The sequence below is a fragment of the Ostrinia nubilalis genome, chromosome 5 (assembly GCF_963855985.1).
Source record: "Ostrinia nubilalis chromosome 5, ilOstNubi1.1, whole genome shotgun sequence".
Taxonomy (NCBI): domain Eukaryota; kingdom Metazoa; phylum Arthropoda; class Insecta; order Lepidoptera; family Crambidae; genus Ostrinia; species Ostrinia nubilalis.
In genome coordinates, this window is record NC_087092.1 from 6,708,254 (window position 1) to 6,730,980 (window position 22,727).

At 34.7% G+C, this 22,727-nt stretch overlaps 1 protein-coding gene across 3 annotated transcripts in view; it reads right to left on the reverse strand.

The window, feature by feature from the left end:
- LOC135071734 (RNA-binding protein Musashi homolog Rbp6) overlaps positions 1-22,727 on the reverse strand; it is a 615,851-nt gene that overhangs the window by 488,942 nt on the left and 104,182 nt on the right. The window lies entirely within an intron of this gene.

Below are 22,727 nucleotides of genomic sequence, written 5' to 3' on the forward strand. Positions count from 1 at the left end.
TGATACAATTTTACCTCTTGAGTCTAGACTTTCTAAATATAGTTGTAGGTATATTTTGACACAAAGGTTTTGAAGGATTTCGCTTATTCATGTATGACACAGATTGGAAATAGCCTGGGTATTTTATCTATTACTTGATAAATGATCAGTTTTTACCCAAGGCCAACATTATTTACAGATTTTTTATTTTATCCACCCACTTATGCATCTGTAAAATATGTTCATGGTGTTAGAGCTACAGAGCTATTTACGTCAACAAAATTACCATTGATTTTCAAATACAACTTAATTTTTTTTGGAAAATAGAGAATTTTCCGGGAAAATCGTAATCTTTTCCCATTTTGAAATGTATGGCGTGGATGCACTATTTAGGGCTTACCTGTCTGTTACACCCTGTATAAGTTAGAGTAATGAACCACGTAAAATAATTGTAAGCAGTAAAGTTCCATGTTACCCGCCGCGCGTTAATTTGGGACATGTGCATGGAATGACCGACTATTACCGACGCATAAAAGCGCTGGTTTTATTACTTACACACCAGTCGATAACAATTATTAAATGGTTATTAAAATTTTCTTAGAGATTAGAGTCGGCTACCAAACTAAATTATAAATAAACAACTTGAAAAAATCGAACTGCCTAAGGCGGGAATCGAACCCACGACGTTTATTTATAATTTAATTATTAAATGGTTAGTTTTTACCAGATTCGACTTCGATGTCAGACTCTTTTTGTAGTTAATAGATGTCAATCTAAATATACTCAACATCAAATAAACCGCACCTTCCGTGACGCGAACTTTAACGATTTTCTTCTGACACAATCATGGTGCCCCAACAATATTGGTGTTATTTGAAAGCCCAATAAATATCCTTAAAGAAAAACACATTTAATTTTTTAATAAATTATTAGCATATACCATAAATGTGACTTGAAAAAATACCTCACTTTGGGCCCACCTATGGGATCAATTAGACCAATTTTTATGGTTATAAAACTAAATAATGATTTCACGTGTCCTCTTTAACAGATGGATAGCAATTAAACCCAACTTAACAGTTTTATAGCCATAAAAGTTGGCTCTAGCGTAACTACCTATTTTTTGAAGAAGTGACTCTGGATCCTTCTAAAGACACATTTTTGGGGTAAAAACCTTTCCTTTAATGAAATGAAGGTTAGAACTAGGCTTTTAAATGGTACCAATATTGGTGAGAAGTGGGGATGCATACGTTTGAAAATGCTTGTCGCGGGAGGTGCGATTTATTTGACGTCGAGTGTATTTTGGAAAATCATTCCCTTGTTCAACTTATAGCTAAGGAAATGTCAAATTCGATCAATCCATTTCAGATAATATTACAAAGTAAGATAGAATATAACCCTCCTCCTATATAATTGCTGTAGGTAAATTAGAAAAGACGTTACTCAGTAGAGACTAGAATATGACCTAATGATGATAATTAGGGGTAAAACGGAAACTATGTAGGTATTTACAGTTAGAGGATTAAAAATTTAACTTGTCAATTGCTGACCTTGGTAAACTTTAAAGGGAAATACAACGCGAAATGCCTAAAAACACACGCTTGAAAGTGTTAACTGAAATGGAAAATTACTACAAGCGAAAATCTCTGTCGGAAAGATAAAACCTCAACAAGCCCCTTAACAAAATTTACATTCACGTTCACAAAACACTTACTCAATTCAATAATTAATATCACGTTTACACCTTGTAATTAAAGTCGGAAAAAGCTTGATTTAACATTATAACTTTCATGCGATGTGTTTCAGCGAGGGAGTGTTTTAAACTTTTGAATTTTAACTTTAAATCCTTGATGTTAGACTTGATTTCGTTTGGCAGGATAGTGTGGAGTGTTCGCCGTTTAGTGAGTTAGTTCGCTGCATAATTGAGTCATTAGTAGCAAGGTAACACGAGAGGTGAGAATGCGTCAAAAGGCGCAAGCGATAAGTAAATGCAATTTCCTTCAAGACTCTGATCTTAAATAACTGCATTTATTAGTGCAGTCGCTTTAGCGTAGGGCAGGGTCTACGAACCTTTGAGCACCATGTATGTAAAAATAGATATTATTAATAAAACATTTATTAATAAATGGAAAACGAGCATTACATGAGGTGAATATCCATTATTACCTAATGAGGTAGGCATTAGATATAAGGGCCACATTCACCATCTCTGTGTACCTAAAATAATGTCAAGTAGGCTACTAGTAGCTAGTAGCAACGAAACCATGACACTGACAAGAATTTGACGCTAAAATACATCTTACATTTACATGTTAAAAAGCGTTAATCAGGGAAGTAACTACTTAGAACTTCTCGGAGATAGTGATAGAGACCCTAATGCCCGTTTTCACCATCAACCCCTATTTTTTAAGTGACCCCTATGAAAACAAAATTCCTATTATGTGTTACCACAGGGATCACTTAAAAAATAGGGATTGATGGTGAAAACGGGCATAAGTCACTTATAATTATGTAGATATTTCAATAATTCGACGTCCCACTCGAACAAAGTGACTTTTTAATAAACTGTCTTTAGTCTGATAGCAAAATACCTATTTTTAAACCTCTTTCCTCAATGTTTATCACCTCTGGTACTAAAGTGTAAAGATATAAGGCTTCTCTGAGGCAGCGACAGCGGAAGTGTTATAAGCTTCGGAATTGGATGAGTGTCAATAGCACGATATACAGCATTTTTTATGTCTGGATGAAATCTAGAGACATTGTATAATTTGTTATTTATGTAGTAGTTTATTTATAAAGTTTTGACTTGTATTTTAATTGTATCATTTATTGTGTTATAGATTTTTAACTATCAATTTCTTAAAATGTAATTTGACCAATCATGTATCTTACCATTATTGTATGCCCATGCGGCGGAACACAGCTGATCTATCATACAAATTTAATGACCTGACTTATGTACCTGTGATTTCACAATAAACACAGTTTGAATTTGGTTTTTTTTATGCTAGACAAGGCAGGTATTTGACCGCAATCGCACCTGGTGTTAAGTGAGATGCAGTCTAGGATGGTACATAACTGCCCTGTAAGTGCCTATTCACTCTCGCCTTGAAAACGCCCGGATTATAGTGTTTATTTGAATTTATTTGACCGGCTTTAAAAATATTTCATGTAAAATGAGACTTCATAATTACTGGTGTGATATTGTAAACAGAGAAAAAATAATACTGTATTTAAAATACAAGCTTTTTAACAAGTCATAATGAAACAACCACATAATCATAACTTGCATTTCCATGTAAAAACGCTCACTAAAAGCATTTATGTGACCGGCGTATAACGATGCACGAACGAAAGAAGTAAACAACACTAATAGGCAACTATTGGTAATAAAATTATCCGTATTGTGTCAGCATTATACCAGTAATAGTTTCAAACTGTGTTTACAAACGACACGTGTGTCATAGTGTTATAACGACGTATAGTCGCGTAATGATGGGGCGCGAGGGTGTTTGATATAATGAGATAATGATGTCCTTTTGTTATTGATAGCTTTTCCATTGCAATACGTAGCAGTAGGCTTTCAGTTTTGTATTGAATACGTAAACATTATATCGAGTAAATAGGTACATAATTTATGGGTTTGTTTGTGGGGTAAATGTGTGTGATAGAGACCTAAAATATGCACATACCTAGATACTTATATGCATATTTTAGGTCTCTATCACACAGATGCACTGGTAAGTGTGATAGTGTAAATTTTAAGCCGGACACTGCCTTACAACAGTTAGGGATTTCCTGTCCTGTTTATAATGATCCTGCAATGTAGAGTTAAAATCACTGATTAAGCTCTTGAGTGATAAAAGTGACTAGGTACTACGTTATGGCGTTTATAATGTAAGTACATAGGCCTGTCCAGGATTATAGCCTCGGTTGTTAAAAAACACATAATTATAGAAAAAAAAGAACAATCAAGAGTTTGTGCAAAATCTACTATCAGCATTAAATTTAGGTACTTACTCGTACAATAAAATACCAATACGTATAACCAGACTCCGAAGCTTAATATTAAAAGTCGTCGCAACCTGTCCAATATCGGTGACCATGTCCACCGAATGAAACAGCTGTGAATATCTTTCCCGTAATTCAATATAAAGGTGGTCAGCAAAAACTTGGTCAGCAGAATCAGCCGAACAATTGTTCGCGGTGGACACTGCTCGCGGAATTGAAACGTTTCGGCGAATACGCCCGCTTAATTGCTCTATTGTTAATTATGTAACAGTTGAAACACATTCGGAACGTGACCAATGCATCCAAATATTATATTTGAGGATGCTGATGATCTTTTGTCATGAGTTTGTTGTAACAATTGTTTCGGCTCTTTGGATTTTCAGTAAGGTCAATTAATATTAATGAGTTTATTGTAATTTGTTTAAAGAACCACATCCACTATTTAGCAACATCCTGTTTGGATACACGAATGCCAAATCTGATTATCTTACCAACACAAAAACAAAGCATTGATGCCGGTATTAAATTTTTGAGATGATGAGTCAAAATCTATGAGATATTTTTTTTTATTATATTTTCTGTGAAAAGTGAGATGCTGAAATACTTTTGAGTTGTTGTTTAAAAAAACGTTAATAGAATATAGAATTTGAAAATGGTGGGTTTTCGTGCACGACTTCAAGATCCGATTCTATCGAATCAAAAATACTTACCATTATCGCTTTATCTTTCTGGCATTTACAATAAAAAATATACAATTAAGTCGATTTATTTCCGAGCAAGCCAACCCAAAGCGACAATCCCAAACATTTAATGAATAGAAAAGTGTAAACATCAGACCGTGTCGAACTTGATTCGCCCCAGTCTCCAGTGAATTGAGAAATTAGAATTGGGTCGATTAGTTTGGAACGAGCTGGTCATCATTTATCTTAGCGACACAATTGACTGGTGAGAATTTCGAACGATTATTTAGAGTACCTAGAGATCTTCAATCTTTTTCTTTTAAAGTCCATACTTAAAGTACTGTCGTCCACAGATTTTTGTTGCAAAATCGGACTCATTAAATCTGGATTACGTGCCACAATACTTTCCTCTTGTGTCGTCATCGTATACAGGGTGTTAGGTAAATGGGTATATGAGCCGACACTAGCCCATGTTAACATGGTCATATAAATGGTATGGTGAAGTCAGAAATTTGATATCATCATTTTATTTATTTTTTATTTACATACAAAATAAATTTTATAAAATACGATTTGTATGAAAATTAAAATAATTAAAATGAAGATATCAATTTTCTGACTTCACCATACCATTTATATGCCCATGTTAACATGGGCTAGTGTCGGCTCATATACCCATTTACCTAACACCCTGTATATACCTTCTTTTAACGTAGATTTTCCTGCGTTTACTTAACTATAAATGTGCGTATTCTCGTTATGTTGACTTCTTGAAAACTTGAAAATAAGTAATTCGTACTGAGAATTCGACATATTTTATAACTTCAACTTCGACTTTCTCAACTTCATGTAACTTAGTTTTACTAACTTTGATGTCATACATTGTGTTACAACATCACAATTATCAAGTGTCCGTAGCTCTACAATAAATTATGTCCAATTCGAACTCACAAATTAGATATTTTCCCTCACCCTGACAAAGCCTGGATTAGTTATCGCGATCGCTTCTTAATTATAAAGTTTAATTCTTAAAAGTTAAATATCGATGGAGTAAAAGTGGTTAAAAATAATTACTTCTAACGGGGACGTAGCTAAAACGAAACTGTATTGTCGACGCTTAATTAGATGGAAATAATCGGGTGTTTGATTAATTTTAACGGTAATCAATTTAAGACAATTTTTAAGGCTCTATTGCTTAATATAGTTGTAACGATATTTAACTGGGTAGTAATTATCATAAGAAAAATTTTATACAATAATTTCTTTATCCAACGATTTGGCAGATGTCTTTATTCGAAATGTGAGTTCAAAACTACCCCGATGTCAGACTTCATGAGCCTGATTGACATATTGCTTAACCTTTTAACGGACAATATAATTTTTAAGATCTGTGAGTAAGTTTCAAAATATACCTAGTATCGTAGATGAATAGTAACATTAACTCACATTAAATATTTGAATACTTTTTTAAAATCCGTATAGCCAAATTACAACCATTTCATAAACATTTCTGAATGATAATCTAAATAACATTTTCATTCACAACGAATTTATCAGATCATGCTACCGTCATTTGATTACGTTAATAATTTGGCTTGTCTTACCCCCTTTGCGTCAGGATGACGCATATTACGTCAAACGTGCTGATTAGATCCATCACACGCCCTGTCTCATTAACTGCAACTTTATTATGCCATCCTGTCGGCATTTCCAGCAATTACTAATTGGGCGTAATACCGAAATACCCGTTTTGTATTTGTGCCGTAATCTATGATTGGGGTTATAAGTTTTAGTTAATCCGGTCGTGTTAATCTGGATGTGATAATAATTTAGAGGGATAGTAATAGAAGAGATCCTACCTATAGACTAACAGCTAGTAAACGCCAGACCCACGTCATTTTATAAAACCTGAAAGTTTGTCAGCGTATGTTGATGAATCATGAAGTTTGGGTCATCGTTCGTGACTTTGGCAGCTATCAAACTTTCAGCTTTTATAAAATGACGTAGGTCTGGCGTTCACCAGCTCTTAGTCAAGAATAATTTGTGCAATAAAAATTCCTTTTACCTAACCCCTCGATCTAAATTGTAATACGCTTGTGTTAGAGTATAATAGACCAGCGGCTACGGGGTTTGGACTACCGATCCTCGGCAATTCCGGAATCGGTAGTCTGACACAGACACCATTGGGCTATTGTCGTTTTAAGTCTAGTTGTCAGTACTATTTCATTTGTGAAGTTTTCATCATTGTTGAAATATGCAGTAAGGCCTATTCTGTTACTGGTATCTTTACTTTTGGCACTAAAGGTTAGGCCTGAAATACAACTAATACTATAGCTCTGATTAAAATCATAGGTTTTGCATAAATAATACGCATATTTTACTGCAATTTTACGTCAATATCTTCGTGTGGTAATGATTAACACATCTCCGTCCCAATTGGGCACATAATTGTCGATTTATTAACGTCTTCTTAATTGCGATGCGCTTGCGCACAAATCTTTGCAAACAGACCGTATCGAAAGTACTGTCAGCAGATGTGGGCGTTCTCTTTGATCTTTGGAATGTGCAGGGCAAATTAGAACTGACCTAAACCAAATTTTCCTAAATTGAATATAAATATGCAATGCAATTAGTAAAATGCAACCATTAAACATTTTATATATTAACTTGAGTCGTAGTAAAGTTAGGATATATTATGTTATACTGCAGAGCACAGGTCATGTGCCATGAGCATGCAGAGATTGTATTGATTGTAAGAACAACGACTTGTGTAACTTAGTATGCTCAACCATGAGACTCTACCTACATTGATTCTTATTATGTCCACTGTTTGAAAAATGATTGTTTAGTTGACATCGTTTCAGCTGCAACGTCCACTCCTGGACAAAGGCTTCCTCCAAGAATTTTCACAACGACCGGTTGGTACCTCTCGCGACCTTCACCAGATCGTCGCTCCACCTAGTGATAGGCCTGAACCATTTGATCCATCATAGTCTAAGGACATAGCGTTTACTTTATTTTTATTTATTTATTTTATCATCATTAAAACTTATAAATATTTAGTTTAATTTATAAAGGGATACCTTCTGCCGACGGTATCTTATAGGTATTAGAATACAAATACGCGCACGCGCACGTGTTTTGTATCAGCCGCTGCATGTTCATAATGGATCGCTTGTGCCGATATGAAGATGTGCATGATTCCTTATAATGCGCTGTTTATTATATGATTGAGCTTGATTGGTCTGGTCTGCGCTGATAGTTGTTTGAACGATGGGAGAGTTCATATGCATACTATTTCAAGTTATGCGATGTTCCTTCGTTCGTTTGTTTCAGCCAAATGACGTCCACTGCTGGACAAAGGCCTCCCCCAAGGTTTTTCATAGTGAACGGTCCTGCGCTGCCCGCATCCAGGCTCTTCCCGCGATGGACAATGGGCAAAATGGTACCCGGCTCCAATAGATATGTGTCTAGTATCGTTTGAAAGGTCTTACCAAGATGAACAACTTTTACTATGGCCACCAGCCTCAGATCTGGTTGTGTACGAAGATATACATACTTTTTTGCAGAATGGTACCCGGCTCCAATAGTTATGTTTGTAGTGTCATTTGAAAGGTCTTTCCAAGACGAACAACATTTACTATGGCCACCAGCCTCAGATCTGGTTGCGTTCAAAGATAAAGATACTTTTTGTATACCTAAGTATCATACAGTATGAAGGGGGACGCGCTCGGGGCAAGGTCGGACGCGGTGAGGAAGGCGGTCCACACAGCTTATGACCGCAGTCTGTGGAGGAACACTATCTGTGGTCGCGATCCTCATCAGTGAGGGACCGAGGAAGAAGAAGTATCATACGTGTCCGTCCATCGTATGGTACTTAGGTTATGCGAGGCAGGAAGGGTTTACTGCTCCAGCATCCTTCCTTAACTCTATAATTATTGATGGGGATGATTGTGAAATAAATATTTTTATTTAAAGAAGTACTACCCCCTTATTAATAAAAAGTTACACCTAGGAAGAACCTTGGATTAAAATGACATTGCCATACTAAATGACAATTTAAGCCAGAGTTCAACTAGGGTGTAACTTTTATTAATAAAGGGGTTAAAGTTTTATTACTTCTTAAGGGTTTTATTATGGGTTGCTAAAGTGAATAAACCCACAAGACCCAATAAGTCCACCCACAAGATGGACCGACGACCTCATAAAGGTAGCGGGAAGGCGCTGGATGCAGGCCGCCACCACCCGGCCATTGTGGAAATCATTGGGGGAGGCCTATGTTCAAGTGGACGTCCTATGGCTAAAATGATCATGATGATGATGATGAAAGCGAATAAAGGGCTAATAGCTTGGGTAGTTCATCGTAGGTATAATCCTTTCCTTTTCAATGCTTCTTTTAGTTATATGAATAGATTGTAGTCATAATACATACTCGTATACATGGATGATTGTGTTATACTTTCTTTATAATACTTAGTGGAATTACCGCTTTCAAAACGTGAATTAGAACTGGCCCCATAGCAGACATTTTCCTACATCTAAAGGCCTTTTAAAATATATATTGGTTATGGCTATTGGAGCGGGTACCACTTTCCATACATTTGTGCCCATCATCCTTTACCAGATCGTTAGTCCACCTTGTAGGAGGCATGCTCACGCTACGTCTTCCAGCCCGTGTTATGAGGGTGATATTACGACTATATTGTGATTTTTTCTTATACATAATTATTTTCAGCTAATTTAAAATTGTCATATTAAGTACAAGGTGTCCCAGAAACAATGGATAACCTTGTAACTATCGATAAGCCTTACTATGGTTTTTCTAACTAATATAAAATTTTGACCAAGTTTCGTAAAGACTATCTCGCTTCTATTAAGCAATATTCCTATTTATGACTATAATTAATCATGTATTCTCAATATTGCATCAAAGTGAAGTCGCAAAACCACAAAGCTAGACTAGCGTTACCTACACGATCATTATAAATAATGTATGCCGCCCGGCGCCGCCTGCATTATTCAGCGGGCACTTTATTAAATTTGTCCTTTATGAAAATAAACCAACTCACAAACTTACAAATTAACATTAGAGCGAACCCAATTAACCGTTACAAAGACCTTGGTCTTAACAGATTATAGTTTGATTAAAATTAGTACTTATATTTTGCGATGTAAAATAACGTTCAAAGCTCAAATTCTTGACCTCTATTGAGATAAAGTTCTAAACGAAAGAAAAATATATTTCTATATACGGGTTAAAAAGTTATTAACCTTGTCATTGATATTGCTAGAATGTCACTCAATGTTGAGTAGTGTCTGATAGGCTCAGAAAATATTAATTTTAAATTAAAACTTTGTCTGTAATGATTAGTTAAAGGACATTGTCAGAAACGGCCTCAGATTCCTGGGCACAGCAGTAAAGTATCAAAATTGATCTCTTACTTTTTGAATACATAAATATTAATTAGATTGTAATGGACACTTGAGGATTAGAAAATGAAATAATAAAAGTCTTTTATATGTATTCCATAATACTATGACGACATCCGGACATTTTAGGGCGTGGCCTGCTCCATATCCTATGAAGTTCCATAATTTGTGTCGATAAAATCTATGTAAAATCGGCACAAGGCAATGCCGTACTTCATTGTTAGGAATCCACGTAATAGTGATGTTGATTGCGGTCATCATAGACAATAAGATACCGATCTTGTAAATAAAATAAATCGTCCAAATTGCTACAGTATGACTAGATTTTAATTAAAAGTTAAAAATATATTGCACGATACTACAAGAAGCTATCTAATGTGTCCAACTGGTCTAAAAGGTCATGAATAAAATAAAAAGAATTGTGATCATAATACTGATATTGACAATGACATAAATATGGGATCATCTTTAATATATCTGTAACAGTTTCAAAATCCGATGAAAAATCCAATGCCGCTTAAAGTGAGAGAAATGTCTAAAGTTCTAATAGAATTGAAAGTTTTATTCACTCAAAATGCTTATAACAATAATTGGTAATACATTTCAAATATTAAGTACCTACCTTTATAATGTATCGATAGAACCAAAATGATGTCCTCTCAGTTTGGAAAGGGAAAACCCAGGATTGGGGGAGCGCTCCAGGCAATTTTCAGAACATTTCATAGGTGGTAGTAAATAATATTTATTTTATTATTAAAATTGAATATTTTGATATTGATAAAATTGAATATACCTTTCGATTCAAATACCGAATATTTTTCAATCGATAAAAATTATCGAGAATTGTTAATAATATTCAATTAAAAGTTGTTCAATCCCTAGTCATGCATAGACTAAGACGGTAACCATGGAGATAGTTAGTTTGGTAAGTCACGTGTTAAATGTCAAGAGTGGAAAGTAAACATAGGATTCATGTTATTTATTTACGTGCAAAATGTAAGTAAGTAAATGATAAAAGTGGAACGCCGAGCTATTTCCAAAACCCGTCCAATATTATAATACAATTTGGCTGCGACAACTACAATACAGAACATCTCCCAAATCGATGTGCATACAATATTATAATACAATACTAGTAAGTAAGAGGTTATGATAACAATATTGCTATCAATAAGTTTATAGAATTGGTCCGCCAGGAATAATTGTTCTTACATAAAGATTTGTGTCATTTAGAACCTAGAAAGTATTTTTTCGGCACTGTTGATCTAACGGCGAACAATGTATGGAGAACGAACATTGTCCTTTAAGCAATTAATGTTCCGTACCTCTTCTTTTTCGCTTTCTTAAAATTTTATTTGTAAAATACTCATTTCAATTGATTAAATTACTGGTTAAAAAGTTGAAAATGATGCTGGAATGGAAAGCCTATAGGTACCACTTTAATTATTCTGTTCAGACTACACATTTTTGTTGCAAAATAGCATCTATTAGAACTACATTAAGATGTTTACCTTGGCGCGCTGTCTGTACAATGATTGACATTTAATTTTTCTTTCCGCAATTTGAAAAACAAAACACTGACGCACGCGTCGCGCTTGGGTTCTTGCCGTGAATTTAAACGTAGAACGCGATTTTAAACTCTCAATAACCCCACAATATGTAAATGGGAACGAAACGATCTGCATCTCATCTGCTCGGCAAATAGTAAGGAATATAATGGCGGACTTGCGTAATTTTGGCCGGAATTAAGAAAGTTCTGCCACCACTAATGAATGCATCGAAAAGTTCTGTACTGACTTGCAATTTACGGATTCCGAGACTGCGAAAGCCCTTAGGTACGCCTGCACGAGAATTTGACAGCTAAGCACTATTAGTTTTGGGAGTTCGTAGGTTTTAATTGCATTGAAAATATTATGATTTATTTTTAAACATAATTTAACCCTAAAATAGTGAAAGAACAAATATTATTAATACATTGTGAAAATTATAATTAGCTGGTTATAACATGTTCTTCTAAATTAATCAGATTGCTAATAGGTATGTACCTGCTAATTCTGGAACTTTTATAAAAACATCATTATTGATGTAAGGTCCAATCTTATCTTTGTGCTTACCATGAGTTTACGTTAGGTGTGCTCGCTAGCGACTGCGTAAAAAAATGACATTAAATGTATGACATATTGTGCAGCGCCCCTAGCGGCTGCTTTCAAGAAATAAAATGTTCATAGATATTTTTGACGTACTCGCTAGCGAGCACACCTAACGTAAACTCATGGTAAGCACACTTGTCATAAACATGACGTATTAACCACTTATTGACCAAGAATCCTGGAAATCAGATAAATAATATCTCGTGAGAAATCACGGTAGTACGCCGTAATAAAACACTAATATTACTTGCTTTCAGCGTTTCCCTCAAAAATTCCTTGTCTACTATCAAAAAGACACTTAATACACCGATAAAAATGACAATATCATGATTGATAGCCGAACGCGAAATAATCTTCTGCTACTTTGATAAAAGCGTTGTGATTTATTATTTCGGAAAACACGTCAAAATTTAACTACTACTGAACCGAATTTTACGCGAAACACAATACCTATCTACGAGTATGCATAAAATAAACATTAAAATCAGTAATAAAACATAAATGGGTATAAACACTTATGAGCATTTTAAAATCTCGAAGTCCTACAAGTAATTTTAATAGCAGTTTGTTTGATACGTCTCGGGCTAATTTTTCAATCGTCGGAAACTTTAACTGAAAAATAAGTTTGGGTATCTTTCAGTATGGGAAATATGTCAAAATGACAAAATCCTTTAGCCAAAAGATAACTGATGGTTGAAAAATCAGCCCTAAATAGATTTAAACCCTTCCACTGCCTCAGAACAATAGTGAAAAAATCCGCTAATTTATAACATTCAGACGAGTATTAGCAGGTTAAAATGTTAAACAAATCTATGGCCAAAGGACTTTACCGACAAACTTTAAACAGGTGGCCAACAAACTTCCTAACACACTTTGGTAAGCCACTAAGTGGCCAACCATGAAGTAGCCACTTTACAGTATCTTCTATCAAAGGGTTAAGAGGCCACAAATACCTCTAGTACTCTAAACCTTAAAATATACTCACTAAATTCAAATTTTGAAAGTAATAAAAACCATTGCCTACGAAAAATTTTAGATTTACATTGTAATAAAATGGGGGTTCCATTTTGTTTGTATACAAATGAATAGTTATCGCAAGGCAACTAGACAACTTAATAGTGGAAAGCAAAAATAAACAATCTATCTAGTAACAAGAACTCGTTATAACAAAAGTCGATTAAAATTTTAAACAGAACATAATAATAATCTCCTCCTTTTTTGAAGTCGGATAAAAATATTAATTGCCCAGGACACAAAAATCAAAAGCACTTCGATACCATGATGCATTTGATGGTCAGTAGAAATAAAACTATTAGGCTGGCCGCATACATAATGCGTAATAGAATTTTCCTCACAATAATTATTCCTTATCATCGATTCGCTTTCGGAGTCAGCAAATTCATAAACTAAGAAATCTCAAGCGGATCTTGTAAGTAAAGTGTCTCTGATTTTGTATGGTTTTGCTACCAAATCGGAATTCCCGTTCAAAATTTTTCCACTTGATTTTAAGTTCAACATCCGTTTGGATTTCCGAATGCATGTAGCCAGCCTTATCGAACAAAAAGACCGTGAACGAGTTGAGCTCGTTGAGAGACAAGTAGCGCCCGGTTGCAGAGCCTTGTATGTATCTGTCAAAGAATTTTGAAGTGTCATCGAGCAGTGAAAGGCTGCGGAAGGCCACTTGCACACGCGCTTCTTAGACCGCTGATCTCTTAAACTGCGAACGTACGGTTTTAGATGGCAACATTTTCCCTTCGGAATTTTTCATGTTTTCCTCTTTTAAATGGCTATTGTTTTTCCATCGCAATAAAAAATAAAAGTAGTACCTAAATATTAATTAAATACCTAATAGTTATTAAAATTTCTTAGCGATTAGAGTCGCTTCCCAGACTAAATTATAAATACCTAACTAGAAAAAATCTAACTGCCTAAGGCGGGAATCGAATCCACGACCTTTCGCTTGCCGGGCGACCGCTCTTCCATCTGAGATCAGATTATTAGTTTCGTTAAATACCTAATTATTAGTTTCGTTTTATTCGCAAATTGATTTTATTCCTCATAAGATAAGAAAAACATTGCGTAAGTCGACGAACTTCTCAACTTCGAAAGGGTTCCAGCACTTTCTTATTTAGGTCCCTTTAATAGAAGTTAATTAGGCGGATAAGTAGGTAAATAAACCTACAAAGATGTAAAAATATCGCGATACTAAATTAACGTCTAAGAGTGTTTTGACAAGGAAGATTAGTATTTATTTATAAAATTGTTTTCATGAGTTCATTAGGTTCTACGAGCTGTCGGCACGTCTGTCATTCTCATGGCGTTTTTGTAAATGGATGAGCCAAAAAATCACTTAAGATGTTACAGCTAACACATTAATTTTACATTTATGTAACAGGGCAGTAAACTTGAAAAAATTGTCTGAAATAGTACATGAACCCGCGACCTTTCGCTTGCCGGGTGATTGATCCAGTGGACTGAAGCAGTTCATTTTATTGAGTGAAAAACTATTCTTTACTTTTTTGTTAAGTTTATACAAGAACTTCATTATATCTATTCTGCTTGTTTTGTTTTAAGCCGACTTGTCTTATACTTTAATTATACATTTAGTAACAAGCTGTTATGTAAAACGGAGACACTAATATACTAGTATTTATTTCTAAATTATCGATTTTACACCAAACTCAGAAACAAAGCCAATTACTTTATGTCGTAAATCGCGCTTGATGTAAAGAAAAAGTCACATAACGTTATTTACATGTTCATGACATCACCCTGAATATAATTCAACTGAACTTTTCCCTCTAACTTTATCAATATATGTAGAAAGTGGATATCGAAAAGGGTGGATAGACACTCGAATCAAAGTAAAAAGGAACTCGTGAGAAGTATAGGTATAGTTCTGCCATGTGTAGGAACTAGAGTGGCGGGAACGGTTCCGGAGTGACATTATAATTCCACGAATTGTGATGTTTTGTTACACGGATTTGAGCATCAATTGTTTAAAGCGTGGTAAATGTTGAATATTTTTATTTACTTTTATGAATTCAAAAAACTGGTAGAGACCAGACTTTAAATTAAAATGTACAAATTATGCACTGCAAACATGATTTTAACATGTGAACATGAACTCAATAAATAAAATTGGTAAAAACAAAGAAAAGTTAGTGGAAAACTACTACGTGTATTTGGTTTCGAACAATATTCCCGGTGAATGGAAATTTTCAGTTGAAATTTTCCGATGAATAATTAAAAACGGAAACATTACTATTTTAATGTCAATAGAGGCCTATTTAAAGCGTTCAAACCACAGTTTGTTTCGTTAATAAAATACCATTTGCTTTTATATTTTACGATGCATCCTTTAAGCGGAAAGAAATTCTTTTTTTAGTACATATTTCTCAAACATAGTTGTATGTCTCTGTTATATAATTGAAATCTCGTTCCATTAGCTCCCCTTTGAAAGTCTACCCTTCTGAGCGTCTGACTGTCAAATTGAAAAACCGATCGCAGCGCTGCTACATGCAAAGGTACACAAACAATAATGGCTCCAATATAGCAATCTCCGATGGCAATTAAGACTATGCCGGCCGTACGAGCGAAACGAATGGGCTCCTCAATCAACGAATCAATCAACCATCGAATGGTCGACACTTGCTGGCGACAGCTCAACAAATTTATTGCCTCCGATGGATGGTAATTTTCAAATTTCGACGCCTGTTGATCGTTGGCACTAGCGGATTACTTACCACTTACCGATGTGTGGCTAATAGTTTGTATAGCTAAGCAATACATCTTTCGTGAACAAATTTTAATTGTCTTACGTATTAAAATTTTCAGTTATCCTAAACCTACATAGTTTGGTTGCACACAAAAAGCATATAATGGATTTTTTTAATATTTTTTTCCATCTTTTTCCTTAAAAAAATAAAGTCAAATACGCTTAATTTTGGATTGATTAACTACAAATAATGTATGTTTATTCAAGAAGCGCATTCAAGTGGACATTCTTCACAAAGTTGGTAAATCTGTGGCAATATCATTTTCTTTTTCCCAATGTTGTTGTAAATCTGTGATAACATCATTATTTTGTTTTTACCTTCATATTTTCGCTCTGACTGTACCTTAGTAATCACATCAGCTAACGTGAGATTTGACAAGTGACTTTTTATTTTATTTCCAGCGAATAGAACCCATCAGACTTTTAACCCGGAATTTCGAATGGAGCTACGAGATGAACCTTTGAACATGAATTTCTCGTAAAGGTCAAATTTGCTGCATCTAATCTGACCTGTGCCCTTTATACCGAAACTTGTACTGAAAATAGCATTTGCAAATATGAAACTTATTAGGTACGTCAGCATTAGCATTGACCAGTTAAGTGAAATGGAATATTTAATCTACGAAACGTGTGGTCAATCTATATCTAAAGTTCATAATATGTATTTAAGTTCACAATTTTGCATTTTACCCCGGGACGACATTAATACCTACATCAAAGCAAAATCATAATCTACTGGATTAGCGCAATTGCATGTTTTCTAAAATTTAGAGAGACTAATGACAGATTAATGTGATAATAAGAGCTTTAATAAAGTTTGCAATAAAGCTACATTCTGGATTTTCACTCTAATCTCATGACTGCCTTTAAATTAGTTAGCAATGTCTTATTTGACATTGTTATGAACTAGGAACGTTATGTTTATTCATAAGTAACGCGCCTAAATGTAGGCATCGCTAGATGGATTATTCTGAACATCTTTGGGAGGTCTTTTGTCCAGCAGCTAACTAGTAGAAGCAAGTGTAGGCACTTAATAATTTTCGTCGTTGTAAGTATAAATAAAATGAAGGACCTAGTTCAATATTGTCTTATGATCACATCAACACCCATTACCTAAGATACATATAATGAAGCGACGATAGCCGAACTAAGAAAGTGTCGGACCACCAGTAGCACAAGCATATTTTATTTAGCTTACCACTTCTTTAAAAAAACTATAATTCCGACTAGGTGAATTAAAGTGAAATTACCAAACTAATATCAACATCTACGGCTCGTTAAGCTAAACACTGTAGCATCTTATGTAATTGTAATAGGGATGATTTTGCTACATAAATGTATAGTCTGATATGCTGTCGTCTGTATTTCTATGTGGCAAAGACGCTCGCTGTTATGGAACCCATTGACTGTCGTGTACTCAACTTCACCACATCCAGCTCCAAGAAAGCGGAACATTAAAACCAAACTAACTGAAGTAAACAATACACAATAACATCTAAAGTAATATCAAAACACGGTATAAAATTTTTGATTGCGCATTTAGCGAAGCGGGTCTGGAGTTGGCCGTATAAAGGCGCTTGAGCACGTAAAACGACGGTGCTCATCCACGACTCATTACGGCTCGCTCAAGGAAGGTGAGCGTTGTTAACTAGCAGACGGCTTGCCAAAACCACTTCAGACTCGGCTAGAGTTTGCCGATCGTTGGAGCCATGTTTGTGATTTGCCGTTGCTGGGATTGTTGATACAAGTTTGAGCAGTAGGCATCTTATTGACTCAATTTTAAAGGGATTTAATCGTTTTTTATATCCACGTAAATACTCGTACCTATTAAAATGTTTGAATAAGAAGTTGCCTGCTGGAAAATAGAAAACCATCTTGATTTCCATCATCATCATTTAGCAACAACATAGGCCTTTCCCGAAGCATTATGATGTTGGTATTATTGTGAAAGTAGTTTTGTGTTTAGATTCGTGTTCCTATTCATGTGTCGTGTGACTATTTATGGACTGACAATAGCTTACTCTATACCTTACCTTGATGACATCTGTCTTTCCTAAAACCGCAGCTTAGTAGTACTAACAAAAAGTAAATTAACTAACTATTCATAAAATAAATGAGACGGACTTATGAACTCATTTTCTCCAAGAAAAGGTGCTTCTAAAAGTCTTGTATTTTCAATCTAGATAAAGTACCAAGTAAATAAAATGCTATGGAAAGTTGACAATATAATACAGATGGCATATTAATATTAACTTAGTGTCAACTTGCGTTCGCAGAGCTTACTAAAATTACCTTCCAAAGTTTCAACTTTAAATAATATTTATTGCCTAGACGACTTTATTTATGTTTCTACGTCTACTTCCAAAGACAATTCAAATAAAAATGCTACGTCTATTCTGCTACATTTTATTGCATAACACTGGCAACACCACAAGGGTTCGTTGTTTTGTACATGTAGCAGGAATTCTTCGGCCGAAAGCAGGTGCAAGTACAATGCTAATCTTGAAAACTTTCCACTCCGGACGGGTCTCTTTCAACGATTTACCTGAAAAAAATAGAAAAAAAAGGTTAATTTACAGCGTTGGAGTGCCGCCAAACATTTCAACTGGCCGGCTAAGTTGGGCTGAGGCAAAATGAATGAAACGACTGGACATTTAGACTGGGATGCTCCTGATCGGTTATCAGGGCGGGCAGAGAGATGGACTTAGGTGCGAACAGACAATATAAAACCCATTTATATCCCGTCATCGTGACGCGCAACGTGCCAAGGCGTTTTCCAATACTCCCATTTATCACCCCCCATACCCCACTTTCCGACATAATGAGACGCGTCTCAACACACGCCCAAAATAATTTAAATTTATCTTTACATTATAATAAAATTCTTGAAAATGTGATTCAGTATTACCTATTCGAAAATGAAAATTGTATCGAAATCTTATTTCTTGGCAATATTAAGGCCTATTTTTTCAGTTTATAGAATTTAGGTAATAATGCCTGAAAACTGCTTATTTGAGCATTATTTTCAATTCAAATCTACTGTTCATTTCTTGCATAAACTATGTAGATCTCTAGCCAGATCCCTCTATTACATGCTTTCCCATATAAATACGATAGATCTTAATCGGCTGCTGACCAAAATAATATAAACACTGATTTCCTAATTAAGAAAACGATTTTCATACATACAAAGTTGCAGGAAAAACTGTTATTTTAATCTCTACCTAATTCCTACCTATTTAATGTCACTTCTAGCGGTATTTTAAAAGTCGGTTTTGTTGCTATTCTTATTATAAGATGAAACTCAAGGTGCAAATTATAATTTCGTTTTAGAATATGATTTATTAACATACCTATCTTTGGAATATCCTTTTTGGAACGATTAATTTCACTGCACAGTGAAAGGACTCTCCTCCGTCAATTAACTACAGGGTAAAGATAGACAGATAATTGTGATACTCTAAAAATACCATGTCTACATTGTTGCAGAGGGAACATGCTTTAGTCATGGTTAACGTTGAATTTTCTGATCATCATCATTTCAGCCACAAGACGTCCATTGAACATAGGCCTCCCTCAATGATTTCCACATTATTCGGTTGGTAGCGGCCTGGATCAGAATTTTCTCACCGCAATAAAAAAATATATTTGATAAACTATCAAAACTTTCCGAGATATTATCATAAAAAATATCCTCTATATCATATTTTTAAATGAATGGCGTAATCATCAGTACATAACTTTGATCTTCAAGAATAAATGCTACTTCATTACTCCAGCCGTCACTTACAATTGAGATATTGTTTATTATACCTACGCTTGTATCAATAAAAACATATTTTTATTTCCGAAACGTTGAGAATACAAGAATTTTAAAGTTAGTGACTCGTTATTTAACTACAAGACGCAGACTTATTCAAAAGACTTTCGCCTGAGCTAATTATTTTCTAAATTGTTCTAAGAATGGCTGCAAGTTCAAAAACAAAGACTGTTTTGTCAATTTTACCTAGCTTAGTTAACGGCTTCTCGAAAATCACACCAAAATTCCAGTGAATTAACAAATAAACGAGATTAATCAAAACACCAGAAGTTCTTTTAGAGAAAACAAAAACGAGCAGATTTATTGACTCCGAACTAATTTCAAACGAATTGATGAACCGAATAACACAGTGAGTGTCCCTAAATTATGTGGACTATTCGAATAATTTACAATGTTTAAGAAGTTTACATTTACATCTCGGGCCGTTGACAAAATGTATGTTTGAAATGTGTCTACGAGTAATGGCGTACGTCGTGGTAAATATAACTTTTACGAATCTCTCTACGGACACGCTGGGGATTAGTGTACAACAGAAAATGAGTTAATTAATTATTCTGCAATGTTCACTTTAAATCAGCCGTATACCTACATGCTGTAATAAAATTCCATCTTAAAAAGAAAATACATAAGGTCAATGTCATCGTAATACACGTGCACTTAGTGACTCTGATATTAGGATCATACAATTTTATTTATCAACTCTATTTAAAATAAATCTAAAAATATTTAACGTGTAAAGATAATACATTATCTAATAATAATTCAAGTCAGTCTAGTAAAAATAACCTCAAAAAACCAACGTCCATTTTTCAGTTCTAAAATCATGATGATTGATTTCGGGCTATTGTGCAATAATAAAATCTTCAACAATCTTTAAACATCAAATGAGTGCAAATCACTTTAAATGACTCTCTCCACTTAAAGTTCTATAAACACTGCAAAGCAGATACATGGAATGAATATAATAAATAGCAGTAAAAATGTCTTTGGATGACAATTTATTTCAGTGACAGATATTAAAAAGTTTATTCTACAGTTCACCAAATCAATAAATTGTTATTTTTCATAGTGTACATTAAAAATGCTGGCAGTTAACAATAATTAAAAAACTTTCTTCTTTTTCTCCGTCTGTCACTTCGTTTAATCTTTGTTTGCATTTAAAAACCGAACGTCAGGTTAACGGAATTATCCGAAGTCACATGATGTTCCCGCAATCGGCCAAATAGGCTAATGCCAGTGACGCACGCGCAGAGAACAAATTTAAATCAACCATAACAATGTGCCGCGGATTTCGTTTCAAAAGATTTGTGTCGTTCCTAATACTGTGATGACATTACTCTTTTCAATGTACCGCAGAGATCGCAACTAAAATAATCCCGCATTCCGTATGGGACGCTTTGTGATGCCACTTTGTATCTTGAGTTTTGAGTGGTAAGGCTCAAATATCAAAGGTGACAAACTGTTGCCTTAGAATCATGGTTACAGATTTCAGTGGTATAACATTTAGTCATTAATTAATGGTCGGAAACATGAATTTATTCACAAAAAAATCTGTTCATCTTTCTATTTCAAAAAATCATAAAGAAAATGTTACTTCGGTGTCTGTCTGTAAACTATCAGAATTATAATAAAAAAATACCTATTTTTATGAAATCTGATTGATCGTCGTAAATTAATTATTTAAAAAGCTTCGTAACTCAATACACAATTACACATTAGTTGCATTTGAGCAATGACTAATTTAGCTACTTTACTACGCAAATAATTCATAAATGACGCGCGCAGTTATTATTGGCTTATAAAGATTAAGCTTAGTCGTAGAAGCGACGCGGTCACGCGACGCGCTGTGACGTAGGTGCGCGGGCGCGGCTTTGTTGCCCTTTTGCCAATATTTCTATAAATTGTTGTAATTTTCATCATCATCAGGTCGTTTAGTCTCCACTGCAGAAGGACGAGTCATCGAGGACGACCATCTCTAATTTACCAAAGGTAGGTATATGCAGGGTTAGGGAGGCATGTTATTGGTACATAGTAATACTTACTTGTAACATGCAAAAACTGAAATTGATGGTGACTGGAAGAAAGTACTTTTTGACTGAAAATTACACAAATACTACACAATTTTACTGAAAAAACCTTTACTCCTAGTAACATAGACAGGCATAAAGACTTAGGGTGGGTTGCACCATCTTACTTTAACTTTGACAAACGTTAAAAAGCTCTCAAAATACATACAAAAAGCACCGGTTATCGTCAAATTTACGGTCAAAGTTGGGTGGTGCAACCCAGCCTTATACTTTGGAATAAACGTCAGTCTGTAAATAGTTTGAAATAATTATAAATATGTAAGTAAATATCTATGCCAAAGGACGCCATGACGCGTGCGCGGGCGCGTCCCAACGCGTGACGCGACACACGTCAACGCGTACGTCATAGCGAAGACAAATCTCTACATCGTGAATTATTTCACAACAACTGTATCCGCGTGATCGTATCTACGACTATTTAGGTGATTTCATAATTAATTTTACATGTGAAAGATAATTTAGCTGACGAGTGACGTTACTGGTGAAAATCTTTTGCTGGATATGCTTTAATAAATCACTTTTATCACATCTGACATATTTTATACTTTCATTAGATATTAGTTAGATATTTACACAGATTCGATATATTATGATATTATATTGCACTGTAATTTGAGTAATTTTTATCTCACTAAAACTACACTGAACGACGACTATATCTTGAAGCTAACTAGTGACATTATTAGTTCAGACAAGTTTAAAATCAAAACCGTTCACCGGCACAACATACAGCAATGATTTAAACACACACGCGAACAATAGGAATTGCGATCAGAAAAACCATGAGTAATC